This window comes from Corythoichthys intestinalis, chromosome 20, assembly GCF_030265065.1.
Source record: "Corythoichthys intestinalis isolate RoL2023-P3 chromosome 20, ASM3026506v1, whole genome shotgun sequence".
In the NCBI taxonomy this organism is placed as follows: domain Eukaryota; kingdom Metazoa; phylum Chordata; class Actinopteri; order Syngnathiformes; family Syngnathidae; genus Corythoichthys; species Corythoichthys intestinalis.
In genome coordinates this window covers 7,304,802-7,320,670 of record NC_080414.1, presented here as the reverse complement: position 1 = coordinate 7,320,670, position 15,869 = coordinate 7,304,802, and the positions used below count along the sequence as shown (strand labels likewise).

At 40.0% G+C, this 15,869-nt stretch overlaps 1 protein-coding gene across 4 annotated transcripts in view; it reads left to right on the top strand.

Annotated features, from left to right (window-relative positions):
- Positions 1-782: 782 nt before the first annotated feature.
- Positions 783-15,869, top strand: part of myripb (myosin VIIA and Rab interacting protein b) — a 226,526-nt gene continuing 211,439 nt past the window's right edge. For 2 of the 4 annotated variants that reach the window (XM_057824331.1, XM_057824333.1), the window contains exon 1: positions 817-953. The gene's annotated coding sequence lies outside the window, so the exon portion shown is untranslated. Of the gene's footprint in view, positions 954-15,869 lie in introns of all 4 variants that reach the window. The other 2 variants (XM_057824332.1, XM_057824334.1) reach the window with 2 other exon arrangements.

The window sequence follows — 15,869 nt, the reverse complement described above, 5'->3', positions numbered from 1 at the left end:
GGAATTATAATGTATTCCTATGGGAAAATCCTGCTCGACATACGACCATTTCGACTTACAAACAAGGTCCTGGAACGGATTAACTTCGTATGCAGAGGTACTACTGTATATCGCTTCTTCACACATCCAAGTGGTCCATTTCATTCAGGAGTATAAAATACCACGTGTATTATGAAATAAACATGCTTTTTGTGTGTCACAGCCACTTTAAGGCAAAACACTACCGCTTTTGTCCACTGGCGTCGCTAAAGTCGACTAAAACTGAAAAGTTACTAAGTATTGCCTTAAATTCGAGTCGCTGCGACTCGAGTCTAATTTTCTGTTTGATGATAAAGATTTAAAGCTACATGTGACTTGAACCCATTTGCCCGGCATGTTTTTATTTTTTCCCCCTTGGAGTAATATCCATATTTAGCTGATCTAAAAATGACACGTCAGTGTAGGATTAATTGGGATGTTTTCATCTCTGCTGTTTTGCTTTTGGCACTGAGGCTGTCTTGTGAATGGAGCAGCCCGCCAACGCAGCCTCCTCCCTCATTGCCAACATTTTTGAGCGCAGGTGCCAACATCTATCACATCAGCCCCTTTCTGACCAATCGCATGTGCTTTTCAGCCCTTTTATGGCGCACCACCACTCATCGAACCGGTAAACAGGTTGTGTGCCAGCCCCCACGCTCACCTCACCTCGCCTCCCCCTTTCCTCTGCGTAATACAAACCTCGTGATCACCCATTCAGATCTGCAAGCGTCTGCCTCTTTGGGGGGAGAAAGGGAGGGAGGGCTGAATAATTAAGGCGAAGAGGGGAAGGTTGGGTAAATTTTCCGAGGAGGGGGCAAGCAGGTGTTGTAGAAGTTAACACTGGCCGGGAAGAGTGAGGCTGGCGGTCCACCGGTACCGGCTGATCCCGCGTAAGTGATCCACAACAAGTCTCCGTGCTATGGAAGCATATATAGGTGTGTGATTGTGTCGCTTAGCATGACTGCAACGCGAGCTTGAGCTGTGATTGTCATTTGCAGCTTTGCATGCAGATTTTCATGTAACATCAGTTGATGATGTTTGTACTTTTTTTCCTTTGAGGTGCTATCGAGCGCTCTAACGTCCAATTTTTTTGTCAAGGTGTTAAAATCACGCTGATGTTTCACGCTCTCGTTGCTAACAGCTGTGTAAGATGAAATGCACGAACGCCGCCTTTATAAAGTAAGATAAAAATGCGTCATTTAGGAAGGAGGCGTGTGAAAATATCAATTAATTGCGTATAGCGTGGAGGTTGATGTACCCCGAGACATTTTTGGGAAGACACTGGGTTTTTAAAGTAAGCTAGCTAAATATAATTTTTAAAAAATTGCTTTCTAAACTGATTTAATGAGCTACGGCATTTAAGAAAAAACAAAGTCATGTTTTGTTTCTGAAGAATAAACCCTCAGGAATGCAAGCTGAAAATCCGGTGCACGGAGTGTTTGGAGATTTAGGTGAACAAGGCACACAGTTGATTTGCTTGTGGTAGCTGTTTACCTGTTGACAATACTGTTGACATCACTTGATAGTACGTACACTATGCCATCCAATCACTGAGCTTGTATTTGTTTTGCACTGGTTGCAACGTTACTCAATTAACCCTTCTGTTCAGTGGCGTTCCTAGCTGACATGGTTCCCTGGGCGACACGACACTTCGCCCCCCAACCCCCAAAAAAGGAATACAATCGCAAAATACCAAACACTTAGCACAACCTAACAACCGAAACACAGTAGTTGCTAAGAATTTCACCATTATTAATGCTATCAAACTAGTTGAAAGTGCACAACAATAAATGTGCAATAGAATATTAATTTACAGTGCTCCATCAGGGGTTGCGTTAACCGAATATTTTCCGTCGTTGACCGGTTTTTTAAAACGGTGACGGAAAAAATGGAAGTCCATCCGTCATTTTGACAGGTTGCAATTGACACCCAAGACCACAGGGTGGCGAGTGAGCATATTCATTAGCTATTGTCTCTCTTGATGCATGACGTCGTTGGCCTTACTCGGAAAAATGTCAAGGCAGCTGAGTGTTTGCCTGGCACAGCCAGACTGTTCTCCCTGTATTTTTCAAACACTGAGAGAAAAGTCTGGGACCCAGCCCATTAACGGCCTCTGGAGTAGGTACAAAATCAATTGACAAATCAGATTTGTTTATTTGCGTGACATGTTCTTCACGAGCAACGTCACTCTTGCGCGCTGAAAGTCGTCTCTACATCAACACGGATGGCGAACGGGAGAGCCGAGAATATGTTCCAATCCGCGGTAAATTCAATTTTAAATGAGCTAAAACACATCGACACGAGTCATTGAAAACTGTCTGTCTTGCGCTAGCCATGTTGAATAAATTCCGCTCTCCTCGTATGTTTACTTCCGCGCGCAAGTCCCTCGTCCTGCCCTCGTCGCTTTGCTAACGGCACGTCTGCCCGTCGCTGATTGGTGCACTCCGCTGTCTGTTTGCCTCTTGTTAAGCTTGTTCGGACAGAATATTAATTAAAAATGAATGAAAACTAAATACTATTGAATATGTCCTTATTATCATTTTAAAAATGTAAGTGACGGGTAAAAATAGATTATGACCGGATTTTTATGACACTGTCAGTCAAAATGACAGACAACGAAAAAGTCTAGCGCAACCTCTGTGCTCCATACTTACTTTTTTTTTTAACTAGGAGCACAGTGGCCCTTAACCTAAAATTTTAGGGGCGCACACCCCAGATAGCAGACCGACGTTGAAAAGATGTACAGGATCAACATTGTAGAAGCCTAAATAACGTTTAGTTAGATATTCATGTTAATGGCGTACCCATAAGCGGATTTTAAGGGGGGGCTAGAGGGCCCAGGCGCCTCTTGGTGGCCGGAAAGTGTTATTGCATGAAATTGACTTTCCTATATATATATAAAAGTTGTAAAGCAATAAAACTGCAATAAAAATGAATGAAATGAACAAAAAATATATATATATTTTTAGAATGGGTCAAAATTATTTTTCGGACAGATCATGTGACTAGCACCTTAGACAGTCATTTGCTTTGCATATGACCCCCCCCCCCCCCCCCCCCCAAAAAAAATAAAATAGGGGAGGGCAATTTTATTTTTCAAATGATTTTTTTCTTTGATTGAAAATACTTTTTTTGGGTGACGTTTTGGGGGTGTTGAATGATTTAGACACAAATGTCCAACCCCATAATATGGCCCAAACACAAAAAGGATTGCTTCAATCCAGGGCCGGCCCAGGCCATTTGGGGGCCCTAAGCAAAATAATGCAAAGGGGCCCATATTTTTGGCCCACCATTTTGTCACAGTGTACTGTGAAACACATACATGCAATCCAACCCATACGCCCATATTTTGTTTATTAATCAGATTTTGTTGCACTGCATACTTCAAACTTCTCACCCCAAATGATTGTCAGTACTTACAGTAGATGGCGCCAAACCTTTTTCTAAAAGAGGAAAGAAAGAAGTTAAGGAAGAACTTTTATTTTTTTTAAGCTTGTAATCAAGTATCAAAACTCACGAAAGTCAAATAAAGCAAACTACAAAGCAAACAACAATTGCTAGATTGGGGGCCCCCTAGTGGTCAGGGTCCCTAAGCGGCTGCATAGTATGCGTATAGGCTGGGCCGGCCCTGCTTCAATCAAAGAAAACTTTTTCAATGAAAAATTAAGTGTTGAAATGCAAATTTTTCAATCTCAATTTTTTTTCGCATTCAAAAACGCTTTCTATGATTGAAATTCTTTTTTTTTTTTTTTTTTTTTGATTGAAGTAATTTTTCTTTTTGAAAATATATATATATTTTGGAAAAACTTTTTTTGATTGAATAATAAAGACAAAAACGTCGTAGCCAAAATGTGGCCCAAACACATATTTATTACTTTCAATCAAAAAAGTTGCTTCAATCAAATAGCTTTCACATGCATTTTTTTGAGTTTTAGATTTATTTTTGCAAACATTTTTTTTTTTTTTTTACATTTTTAAAATTGAAAATATATATTTTTTATATTATCGGCATCCCGATCGATCGGGACATGTTTAGTGTATATTCAACACAATGCATACTACAACCATTTTCAAATGTAAACATTACTTAACATCTGTGGAAGGAAAAAAACAAGCATGTTGTGTATTGTTCACAAAGCAAGTGCTTTTCATTAGAGCGTATTCTGTGTTTTGCATTCCAATTGGCAGATTTGTTTCTTGTTATGAGTGTAAATGAAGTTCGGCTGATGCTTTTGCTACTGACCTGCACCAAACCTGATTACATTCTTTCTTGACTCATGCCACCATTCACCAAGTTTTGTGGAAATCCGTGTTCGTGTAATCCTTCCCGCAGACACGCTGACTGAACAAAACAGACAGGGATAGAAAGTAACAGACTTGTGTGGCATGTCCTTGGTAGGAATCATAAGAACAAAAGGCATGGTGCCTCTTTTTCCACAGCGACACTTTTTGACTTGTCCTGGTGAACGAATGTCCTTTTAAGTCAAAGCGAGCCATAAGTTGAGGAAGGAAGTGAAGACAAAGGAGCTTTTAAAGTGTTTGTTTTTTAAATCACTAATTGCCAAGCGCTTACAAAAAAAAGGCACATACCAATGTGAGCAACTGCACTGATTTCAAAAATTTAGTTTGTGGCTAGGAAGTTGTGTGAGCGGTGAACAAAACATTTGTCATTTTATTCTGAACTAATATGATGACTTATTAGTAATGGACTTAAAGCCACGTCTACACTAGGATGGATAATGGCCTTAAACGTTCAATTTATTATACTATACGGCATGTCGGCTACACTAATGTACCTCTTGTCCGGAGATTTTATTAAACTGGTAGGGAGCAGTTTAATGGAGCTATCGCAAAACCACACCCCCAAATCACAAAAGTCTAGCCGTAGAGTTGCATAGGAATACTGTGTGGCCGTTACTTAAAACATCTTTTTCTAAGTTTAAAATGGCAACCTTCAACTTTACAGCCTTCGACTTGACGTAACCCCTATGATATAACCTCGTGACTCGACTAAACATGACTTGCCATCAACAGGTAAGACTCAGGACTGACTTAAAGAGATCCTCTAACTTAAATACATGTAGGCTCTAATAAACCACAATGGTTCTCTTGTACTAAAATATGTTGTTAGAAACACATAAAATGTTAAATCAATGGCAATATTTTATAATATTTAGTCCATATTTTGACCGTTAGTTGGTGCCATGGTTTGCGGGCTCGTAGTGATGACGTCATTGGTATCTTTCGTGTTCAACAATTGCTTATTACTGCCTAAACTCGCGAAGTAAAATGCCACGATGTGCTGCTTTTGGATACAATTTCCAGTCAAATGGAAACAAAGGGAGTGAATTGAGTGGTCAAGGTGGAATTATTATTTTTACTGAATAAATGTGCATAAGTGGAAGCTTCTCCCCCTTTTTGGTCCCTGTATGCACGCATCCTACCCACCACGCGTTACAGCTAGCGCCCGAACATTTTTCCTGGATCCTCAGTCAAGTAAGGGATCCGTCTATTTTCTGGATCCGACGGTCCCACCGCGTCTGCAATATTGGTTTCGGATCTGTCCATTTTTTTGATTCGTTGGTCCCACAGCGGCTTTTCGGATCAGTCTATTTTGTGGAATCGATGGCCTAATCGTGGCTGCGACATTGCCATGGTATCGGTCTAATTCCTGGATCTTCGAGTGAGTAAAAAAACGCAGATTTGGATTACTATTGCTATGTTTTTTGTTGACTATTCTTCGTGGGAGTTTTCCCCAAATCCTACTAAATAATTAAAGCACTATGGCACGCTACAGTGACGACAGTGACTCTGACGATGACCTTACAACAATGTTGGGAGTTCGTCAGGGAACGCGTGTTTGCGTACTGCTGAGCTCCCGAGTGAAGAGTGGTCAAGGTGGAAATATTATTTTTTTGTCAATAAATGTGCATAAGTGGAAGCTTCTCCCCTTTTTTGTACTTTTATACACATATCCTAGCTTCCACACGTTACAATTTACAAGACATGGATTAGACAAGGTGTGCTCTTTGGCCTGTACTGTAATCAGACGACAGCTCTGGATGCTAACAATCTACATAATTATATTGGGATAAGTTTGAAAAGGCAATATGCTTACCTTGAATATCTGCTAATAAAACCGGACAGCATACACTCTCGCTCCCAACCGGACTTCCCAACAGGACTCTCTAGCATCACCAGTTTTGCCCAACTTTTGTCTTATCAGGTATTTGCTGCACGCATTTTTCCCTGAAGCTCGTCTTGTGAACGACCGACAGTGCTGTCCTGCTCTTCACTTTTCAGATCTGGTTCAAATAGGAAGGGTAGAACTGACGATATGTTGGGAAAGCTAACGAGTGACACGCTGGAATTTCCGCAACGGGACCAGTGAAGTCACTCACCGCCACGTAACAAGAATGGCGACCTATCACTTAAAATAATTTTACAAACTTTATTAAAACAAAAACATTAAGAGGGGTTTTAATCTCAAATTATTATAACTCATACTAACATGTATCTTTTAAGAATTACTTGTCTTAAAAACAGAGGATCCCTTTAAGATTTGGATCTCGTGCAATGGACCTATCGCCAAACCACGCCCCCAAATCACAAAAGTCAGTCACCTAGCCGTAGAGTTGCATAGAAATACTATGTGGTCGTGACTTAAAGTACCGTAATTTCCCGAATATAAGGCGCACCCGTGTATAACGCGCACCCCAAATTTACTTGTAAAATCTAGGGAAAATTATTGTACCCGTGTATAACGCGCACCCTAATTTTAGCACCAATAAATAGAAGAATACAAGAAAACAGAGCTCGTGTGCAGATACAGAAATGTCATTTTACTGACTGGTGGAACACAGCACAAGCATAGCACATTGGTAGTTCAAAACATTACCGTAAACTGACAATATGTATGGTTATAATATGAACAAAACAAAACAGATGTGACTTTTCTTCTAAAGGCTGCTGTATAACTTGCTGGTTTCATCATGATGAATAAATGTTTCCTCCATGGATTGATACGGTAAAATGAAAGCGAGAACGTAAGTCGGAAATCCGAGAGAGCTCATCGCTGTCGACACGACCGTAACAATAGGAAGTATTGTTATTTGGGTTTGAGTTTCCCGAGGGACAGACCTAGTTGACGGACACAGGAAGTCTGTGTTGTTACGTTTGTTGTGGTCCGAGTAGTGGAGCTGCAATAAACGTTGACTCAAATGAGTTCAAGAAACTAAAATTCTGTGCTTTATGAGAAGTGAAAAAAGCAGAATTTAACAGACGAAATCATTCGGCCGATCAGAGTGAAGTATTACCGAAACAAAATGGTGACGTCACGTACCGTAAAGGTCGGCAACGGATCGCCGCATACGTTTCTTCAACACAACATGGCCGTGTCAGTAAAAAAAAAAAAAAAGTTTTTCATATATATATATATTTCTGTCTCCATCCATGTACCCGTTTATGATGCGCACCATGATTTTACAAGTTGATTTTAGGGAAAAAAAGTGCGCGTTATATTTGGGAAATTACGGGATCTTTTTTCTAACTTTAAAATGGCAAAAACCCGATGGTTTAATCGATTAAAAACTTTTTTTTTTTTTTTTAAATGATGTAGTAAAAACGTAGACTTCACTATTAAGTCGCTAGTTTGCTAACATTTGACTGCTTACTTGGTTATAGGGCTGCAGCTTTAGATTATTTTAGTAGCTGATTAATCGATGAAGTAGTTAGATCGAACGATAGAGTAATCGGATTAGGAACATGAAAAATTAAAATACCTGAGCTGAGCCTCAAAAAAATAAGGATCCATGTACAACAAAAGAATAATAGGCTAACTTACATAGCAAAAGTCCGCTAGCTTGAATGCTATGAAACGCTAATGTTTTTAACAATGCTCTTAACAAATTGTTCGGACACATATTCCCACAAAATGGCTAAATATACCTAAACCATAAATTAAATTACGAATACATTAAAAAAAAAAAAAAAAAAAAAGCTCAAACAAAAACTTAGTTTATGTTGCTCTTAACATGGAGCACCTGGATTCAGCCATGTGAAATGAGGCTGACTAGGGGCAGTGTATCCACCCAAATCAGTAAAACTAAATAAAAACACTTTCATAATAAACCATTCCATCGCCACTTTAAGCAAATACTCGAACCAGCAAAATTCTAATCTTTTTTTCAAATCAAATACTCGAGTTAATCAATTAATTGTTGCAGCACTATTTGTTTATTAGCCTGTCACTACACAAATAGAATAAAATATAACTAATCTAAGCTGTCAAGACCCCAGCACTGAAAGACCAAAGTAACACTACAAACCTTCTATAAGAAAAGGTGTACCCTAATTTTCGGACTATGAGCCGCTACTTTTTTCCCCTCATTTTGAATCCTGCGGTTTATAGTCCAGTGCGGCTTATTTGATGATTTATTTGGGTTAATAGGTAAAACTTTATTTGACAGCGGCATCATAAGACTGTCATAAGAACGTCATAATTATGACATGACACTATCATGGGCATTACTGAATGCTTATGACAGGTGTGAATATGTGTCATATGGCATATTATGTCACTAACTCCATTTATGTCCAGCTCAGATCTTTTACGTCCATTCAAAAGTGAGATAATTTGCTGGATGACACTAACCGACATCTATTATAAGCATTCAATAATGCTTATGACAGTGTCATGTGATAATTATGACAGTCTTATGGCACCACTATCCAAGAAAATGTTACTAAATACAATAGCTAGCAATTAATGAATCAACTGGAACAGTAACTGAAGAAATAATTATCACAGAACATGAATTTTGATTGTTATTTACATCTGTAGTGCCGCAATGCATGCTAGGAGGAATGTTGGATGACAACAGTGTTGACAGCAGGTGGCAGCAGAGGTTGACTGTCTCCCCCAAGGGATTAGTGATGGCCAAATGAAGATTTTTGAAACAATAAGGCTTTGCAGCCAATTGGTTCAAAGCTTCATGGTGGTTCATTTGGTTTCATGACAGTCTTATAATGCCTTTGTCAAATGAAGTGTTACCAGTTAATATCTTTTGGTGTAAATATCCCATAATACAATGAGGACACCTGCAGCTTATAGTCCAGTGCGGCTTATCTATGAACAAATGCCGTTTTCATGTCAAATTTGGTGGCTGGCGGCTTATAGTCAGGTGCGCCTTATAGTCCAGAAATTACGGTACTTGCATTTGGTCACGGACGCACACGAAGGAAAGTTCTCCTCTCACACACACACACCTAGCATTTGGCTTTAAACCTTGTGCGTCCAGTGATAAAATATTGCCGAATATACAAGGCATAAAATTATCCATCCTAGTGTAGACTTGGCTTAAATCTACCTTGGCTATGCTATTGCTGAATATCTTTCAAAATCATTTGGGTGTCTCATTCCTAAAATGCTAAGGTGGGACAATTTCTCAGATAACTGAGTCATTTCTCCTGTTGCCAAAACATAATTTTACTGAAAGCGTCAAAAAGTCCTCACAGTCTTGTGCTGCCCAGTGACTTTTACCATCTGACCCAAATGAGACGCCCACAACAAGCAGTTCATTTAATGCTTGGCGACACCTGCTATTTTGTCATACTTGCTGTCTTTTGGCTAAGATTGTGTTTTTGTGTGTGTGCGTGAATTCTCCAGTTGTTAAAGGCATTAACAACTCCACCTCCTCTTGGGGAATGCCGTTGCATGACCTCATTTTAGCTGTCCCTTAGTGTGTCAGGCTGCAAGTACGATTTAAAAAAAAAAAAGATATATTAATTTGTGCTGGGCTTAGTGAGATCATGCATCAAGCATTTTGAGTGCTTTCAAATTGGAGAGGGAATTCCATGCCAGTACTTGTGACTTGATCCTTTCAGAAGTCAGTTTTGTTTAATTTTAAAACATCGTTCAGATTCTGCAAGACATCTGAAAACACTAGAATAATGAATTATTTTTCCTGGCTAGCCACTGGTGTGTTGTTGACATTTTTTCAGCCACATGGTGAAATGTAGTGAATTTAACAATAGTAATGAATGTGATTCATTCACTTTTCATAACAATCGTCATATGTGAATGTTTTAATTTGTTTTTAGCATAGTTAAAACTCTAACTGTTCTGAATCGTGTGCCTAAAGTGCGTATGACACTAAAAAGCATGTTTATTTCATATTTCACGCGGTGATTTATGCTCCTGAATGAAACGGACTGCTTGAATGTGTGTGGAAGCAATCGTTTTATATATTCAATTTTTGAGTCCCGCGCCATGAAAATGAGTTACTTCCAGCTTCAGTCTTGGATTTAGGACGAATGCGAATGTGATGTCATCCGGGTCAGCATCTCAAAATACAGTATTGCTTTATAGCGTACAGATGGACTGCGGATCCGGCTGATTTTGCGGATTAATTTGTTTATTTTTCGCATCACGCCAGCCAAGCGGCTGGAGGCTTTTGTACCTGCACCAGAGATAGGCGTGTGAGCCATTTTGGGTTTCAGAAAGTTCCCGTTCACCCCGAGATCGGCCAAAACAAGTGTGCGACAACTGTAGGACCATTGGACTTAAGAGGAAGTGAGTAGCATCATGTTTTGTATTATGTCAAATACTGGGATCATGGCACACGTTTTAAGATGGAGGTGGCTTGCATTTTGTGGCTGACATGCTCCTTGTCTACCGAGAATTCCACTGCGGCGAGTTGTCGCACATCCCCCTGCCGGGAGAGCGCTATACTCGGCTTATTGCCCTCTTCGTGTGCCCGATGTCCTGTCAAATTTTCCACCTGATCAGAAATTGCAACTTTGTGTTAAAAATGGCTGCAAATACAACGATTACAAAGTAAACACTACAAACAGTCGCAGTAAGTCAGCAACAGGCACATTTTTGTGAAATATACAATGTTTATTGATTAGAAAATGCCGAATAAATGATATTTATTGATTACAATCCCACAAGAGCAAGCAAACAAACATCAAAACAAGCATAACAAGTGGTAACGATGACGCTAGATCTAGCTTGTCAATCCCAGAATCCCCGCGCTACCATTACAGCACAACAAGATGTTCCTTAGCAATGAAAATCGCTTACCGTGACAAATGAGTGGGGAGCCAACGCTCCGGTAAAGCGGCGAAGGAACAAAGCTGAGCGATCCGTATGTGATCCTCCAGCGGACTTCACGGGTCACCCGGAAATGTCCAGTTCTTGTAGGAACGTGCCCCGTGGGGCCGGGGACGGCCAACCCCCGCCCCCAGGTGGCGCACACCTTGCCCAAATGACAAATATTAAAGCTACTTTTGGTTCAGCCCCTTGAAAAAGGGCTTCTCACATGGTCAACAAGTTGTCCCGTCCTGGTAACAGATGTTCTGTCCCCGCGGTAAATATTATGGGTGCAAAACAAGTTATCTGGTGAGATTCCCTCCTAACTATGGAACCCAAGGTGAAAAACGATAACAGGCGTCGAAGTGGAAACAAGGAGAAGTTGTTAATATCTAGGCCACAGAGGCAATCATACATCACAAAGGCATAATGTGCTAATGTTAAGGCATCACATAATATTTTCCCCCATCACTTTCTTTAAATAAAGGACTATTTACTTACGTTTGATCATGGACGAACATGTAGAAAAGTTCTCATCAGACACATTATGCCATGATAGCTGCACAAGAACTGCACGCCGTGTCTTTGCCGTGTAGTTAAACATTAGTCTACGCCTTATTCTGCAGCTGTTTGGCTGGCGTCATCTGAAAAAATAAACAAATTCGCAAAACGAGCTGAATTCGCAGTCCATCTGCATGCCATAAAGCAATGCTGTTTTGTGAGATGCTGACCGGGGTGACGTCACATTTGCATTCGTCCTAAACCCGAAACTGGAGCCTGAAGGAACTCATTTTCATGGCGCGGGATTCAAAAATTGAATGTACAAAACGATCGCTTCCACACACATCCAAGCGGTCCATTTCATTCAGGAGCATATTCAGTGGGGCAAATAAGTATTTAGTCAACCACTAATTGTGCAAGTTCTCCCACTTTAAAATATTATAGAGGCCTGTAATTGTCAACATGGGTAAACCTCAACGATGAGAGACAGAATGTGGGGAAAAAAACCCCAGAAAATCACTGTTTGATTTTTAAAGAATTTATTTGCAATCATGGTGGAAAATATGTATTTGGTCAATACCAAAAATTCATCTCAATACTTTGTTAAGTAGCCTTTGTTGGCAATAACGGAGGCCAAACGTTTTCTGTCACTCTTCGCAAGCTTTTCACACACTGTTGCTGGTATTTTGGCCCATTCCTCCATGCGAATCTCCTCTAGAGCAGTGATGTTTTGGGGCTGTCGTTGAGCAACACGGACTTTCAACTCCCTCCTCAGATTTTCTATGGGGTTTAGATCTGGAGACTGGCTAGGCCACTCCAGGACCTTGAAATGCTTCTTACGAAACCACTCCTTTGTTGCCCTGGCTGTGTGTTTGGGATCATTGTCATGCTGAAAGACCCAGCCACGTCTCATCTTCAATGTCCTTGCTGATGGAAGGAGATTTTCACTCAAAATCTCTCGAGGTACATGGCCCCATTCATTCTTTCTTTTACACAGATCAGTCGTCCAGGTCCCTTTGCAGAAAAACAGCCCCAAAGAATGTTGTTTCCACCCCCATGCTTCACATTGGGTATGGTGTTCTTCGGATGCAATTCAGTATTCTTTCTCCTCCAAACACGAGAACCTGTGTTTCTACCAAAAAGTTCTTTTTAGTTTCATCTAACCATAACACATTCTCCCAGTCCTCTTCTGGATCATCCAAATGCTCTCTAGCGGACCGCAGACGGGCCTGGACGTGTACTGGCTTCAGCAGGGGGACACGTCTGGCAGTGCAGGATTTGAGTCCCTGGCGGCGCAATGTGTTACTGATAGTAGCCTTTGTTATTGTGGTCCAAGCTCTCTGTAGGTCATTCACTTGGTCCCCCTGTGTGGTTCTGGGATTTTTGCTCACCGTTTTTGTTATCATTTTGACGCCACGGGTTGAGATCTTGCATGGAGCCCCAGATCGAGGGAGATTATCAGTGGTCTTTTATGTCTTCTATTTTCTAATAATTGCTCCCACAGTTGATGTCTTTACACCAAGCGTTTTACCTATTGCAGAATCAGTCTTCCCAGCATGGTGCAGGTCTACAATTTTGTCTCTGGTGTCCTTCGACAGCTCTTTGGTCTTGGCCTTAGTGGAGTTTGAAGTGTGACTGACCGAAGTTGTAGACAGGTGTCTTTTTATACCGATAATGAGTTAAAACAGGTGCCATAATCTAATAATTGCTCCCACAGTTGATTTCTTTACACCAAGCGAAGAGTGAAAAGTTACAGAAAACGTTTGGCCTCCGTTATTGCCAACAAAGGGTATAAAACAAAGTATTGAGATGAACTTTTGGTATTGACCAAATACTTATTTTCCACCATGATTTGCAAATAAATTCTTTAAAAATCAAACAATGTGATTTTCAGTTTTTTTCCTCCACATTCTCTCTCATGGTTGAGGTTTACCAATGTTGACAATTACAGGCCTCTCTAATCTTTTCAAGTAGGAGAACTTGCACAGTTGGTGGTTGACTAGATACTTATTTGCGCCACTGTTACACTGCGTGAAATATGAAATAAACATGCTTTTTGCTGTCATGCGCACTTTAAGAACATGCTAGGGGCACTTCAAACGATGGAAAAACACTGTGAGTTATAGTCTGGGGGGGAAAAAAACGGTACTTTTATCTACAAAAAATGACTGAAGGTTATAACAGTGGCTATTTTTTCTCCCTAATGCAGTTTGAAATGGTTCCCTGAATCTGCTAACTCTGACAACCTTGATTTCTTAGTTTTCCGCGGAATACTTGGAATGCACTGCATATAGGAGGAAACAAACATCTTCCTTAAACCTGCTGTACACAATCCTCACACTCATTTGAATAAGTTGTCAGACTTTCTGTCACTTCTTCTAGCTTGAATGATCCTTTCATGTTGTCATGGTGACTGTACCCTGCTGGACTGCTCGGTCCTCTCATGCTGCTGTGTATCCGTATATGCAGTACTTCACTTGGGGATTGATAGCAGTATCTATGACTGATGACTGGCTATTAAAGTAACAATGCTAAGAGGTATTAATGGTAACCACTGAAAAGGGCAAACAGCAAAGATACAAACGGCAAAATAATAGAATACTGTTACTGTTTGATGGATGATGGGTTATATAGAAACAAAAAAATCACAAAAAGGTTGTTTTAATACTTTTTTCTCTTTTTACACTCACTTCTGTATTGTATCTGAAAACAATATGTTCCTGAGGCATTTGTGTGTGTGTGTGTGATTTAATTTTTGAGAGTTAAAAAAGGCGAATCAATGCTGACTTTTTGTTAGCTAGTGAATAGTGTCTTTGATTGTATATTAGCATTAAGCTAGCAGGTGTTCAAAAAAAATGTACCGAATATAATGTGCACCCCAAATTTACTTGTAAAATCTAGGGGAAATTATTGTACCCGTTTATAACGCGCACCCTAATTTTAGCACCAATAAATAGAAGAATACAAGAAAATGGAGCTCGTGTACAGATACAGAAATGTCATTTTAATGACTGGTGAAACACAGCACAAGCATAGCATATTGGTAGTTTAAAACATTACCATAAACTGACAATATTTACGGTAATAATATGATTTGACAACTTCTCCAATTTGCCAGAATCTAGGAGAAAACAAAACACGTGAATTTTCTTTTAAAGGCTGCTGTATAACTTGCTCGTTTCATCATGATGAATAAATGTTTCTTCCATGGACTGATACGGTAAAAAGAAAGTGAGAACGTAAGTTGGAAATCCAAGAGCTCATCGCTGTCGACACTGTGACATATTGGTATTCTATGTTATGTTGTTCTATGTTGTGGCACTAGTGGATCCTTGCTGCTGTATTGTCATGTCTATGTTGTGATTGTCTATGAGCCAGAGGGCCGCTGAGGCTAGACAAAAGAGCGCTGCATTATAGCCGAACTGTCGGCATTTAAGTTCATTGAAAGCAAGAAATAAAACGTTGAACACGGCACTCGACGTATTCTAGTTTTTTTCAAGACAAGATAAAACCGACACGACAGTAACAATAGGAACAATTGTTATTTGGGTTTGAGTTTCCCGAGGGACAGATATAGTTGACTGACACACACAGGAAGTCTGTGTTGTTACGTTTGTTATGGTCGGAGTTGCGGAGCTGCAATAAACGTTGACTCAAATGAGTTCAAGAAACAAAATTCTGTGCTTTATGAAGAGTGAAAAAATCAGAATTTAACAGACGAAATCATTCGGCCGATCAGAGTGAAGTATTACCGAAACAAAATGGTGACGTCAGGTACCATAATGGTCGGCAACGGATCGCCACATACGTTTCTTCAACACAACGTGGCCGTGTCAATAAAAAAAATCGGTTTATATATTTCTGTCTTCATTCATGTACCCGTTTATAATGCGCACCATGATTTTACAAGTTGATTTTGGGGGAAAAAAGTGCGCGTTATATTCGGGAAATTACGATATTTTGTATATAATGTAGGGATGTCGGGCCGATCGCGCTTTTCTGCTTCATGCCACAGCCTCTCACCCTCTCTCCTGCTAAGTAGTGCAGTCAAACTGGCCAGCTTGTTTGGTATCAAGTGTAGTATGTGTACTTAAAGTTAACGATGATTGACAGGATTGTAGCTTTGATCTTGCCAGAGAAGCATTTATTAAAGACAAGCATTTTTCTGTTGTTATTGTTTAAAAATAATTCACAGGTGGGACAGTAATTTGCTTGTTTTTTTTAAAAATTCTTTTGAACAAAAGAATGTTTTCGG